The following is a 1,986-nucleotide window of genomic DNA, read 5'->3' on the forward strand; positions in this document are numbered from 1 at the left end:
CCTCCCCCTCCCCCTCCTCCTTCTTCTTCTTCTTCCTCTTCTCCTCCTTCTTCTCCTTCTCCTTCTTCTCCTTCCTCTTCTTCTTCTTCTTCTCCTTCTCCTTCTTTTTTTTTAAAAAATCTGCTGTGCCTTGTTTTATGGTTTTCAGTTTCCTGCCACAATTGTGAAGCTTGGTGTTTTCCCTTTGAACAAAATGTGCATCACTGTTTTACAATCAAGCTTGAAAATTCTGGTATTGGGAGTTCTTCTGCTTTCTATTGGCTGTCATTTCTACTGGTTCTTGCTCATAGTGTCTTAAATCTTTATGTGTTTGATTATTTGTTGGGCATTAGATTTTAAACTAAAGACATAATTTGAAGCCTAGGATATTGTTATATTCCTTTAAAGAAGATTTGTTTTCCCTAGGAGCCTGGGACTGCTAGCTATCTGGAATATACTTAACCCAATTTCAAGGTGTGTGGTTTGTGGGGATGGGTTACTCGGATGAATGGAAGGCAGACTGCAATGCATGTGACAGCTGGTTTATTTCCAAGTCATCCTTACTCCTAGGCTACAGCTTTTCAGGATACCAGCCCAAGGCAGGCGATGATTTACCAGAGTCTTCGTCTTGGGCTGACGCTGGACTCTGACTTTTGTTCCCTGTCCCTGGGAGGCCACTGGAAGCACTCGGTCTCTTGGCTTCTTCTTCCCGATTGAAAAAGTCTCTTTGAGCCAAAATGACCCAAAGAGCTGGTCTCATTTCTCCTGGATCTTGGCTCTCTACTTTCTGTCTTGTTAAGTGTTTCATGCTTAAGGATATTTTAAAATTATGTTGTCCACCTTCTTTGATGTCTTCAGCAGGAGTGTTGGCCCAAATGACCTAGCCTGCCATTTGCAGAAGCTGAAGTCTCTCTTCCCCATTTTGGTGGCTTATAGCCTCCAGCAGCTTCCTGAGAAAGGAAGGAATTTGTTGAGACCCTTCATGTTTGAAAATGTTTATATTCTATCCTGATGCTTAATTATTGCTTTGGCTGGATAGAGAATTCTAGGTTGGATCTTAATTTTCCTTCAGAATACTGAAGGAATTGCTTCCTGTATTCTAGCTGCCTGTATTTCTCTTGAAACATCTAAAGCCATTCTGTTTCCTGATCCTTTGCATGTAATCTATTTTTTTCTCCTGGAAGTTCCTAGAATCTTCTCTTTATCTTTGTGTTTGAGATTTTCATGATGACGTGCCTTGATGTGGGCTTTTTCCATTCACTATGCTGGGCACACAGTGTATTCTGCTAAACGGGAAATTCATGTCCTTCAGTTCGGGGCATTTTCATGTATTATTTCTTTGATAATATCCTCTCCACTTTTTTTTTTCTGGCTCTCTTTCTAGAACATCTATGATTTGTCTCCTGGAACAATCCTCTAATATTCTTTTTTTCTTTCCTTTCCTATTTTCCTACTCTGCCTTTTTGTTCTACTCACTGAGAGATGCCCTAAACTTTTCATTTCCAAGAGCTTCTTCTTGTTTTTTAACTGCTCTTTTTTTTCTACTTGAAGAATGCATAAATTATGTCTCTGAGGATATTGTGGATTTTTTAAAGTTTTTTTCTGCTGTATGCATTATTTCCTTTATTTGAGTTTCTTTTTTCCATTTGTTGGTTTTAATCTTAAAGGCTTTTTACTACTGTCTTGGCCAGTGCCAGGACTACAGGGAGGCAAATAGGACACCTAGGGGGCAACATTTAGGGAGGTGCTCACGTCTCAGGCCCATGCAAGTGCAGGGTCAGCTGGAGAGGGTGGGCACTTCCCTTGCCTCACTCTCGTCCCAGCTCTGGACCCTGATGCTGGGCCCTGATCCAGATTTAGGGATGAGATGCTAACACGCTGACTGGAAGCTCTGTGGCCTAGGTCAGGCCTGCCCACCGGCTTCACTCAAGAAAATTGGACCAGCACACAGACATTTCATTCTGACATCTCCAAATGGAGAGTATCTTAATTTGCGTTTCCTCAAAA

This window comes from Monodon monoceros, unplaced genomic scaffold (assembly GCF_005190385.1).
Source record: "Monodon monoceros isolate NGI ecotype Baffin Bay Population unplaced genomic scaffold, NGI_Narwhal_1 Super_Scaffold_22, whole genome shotgun sequence".
Taxonomy (NCBI): Eukaryota; Metazoa; Chordata; class Mammalia; order Artiodactyla; family Monodontidae; genus Monodon; species Monodon monoceros.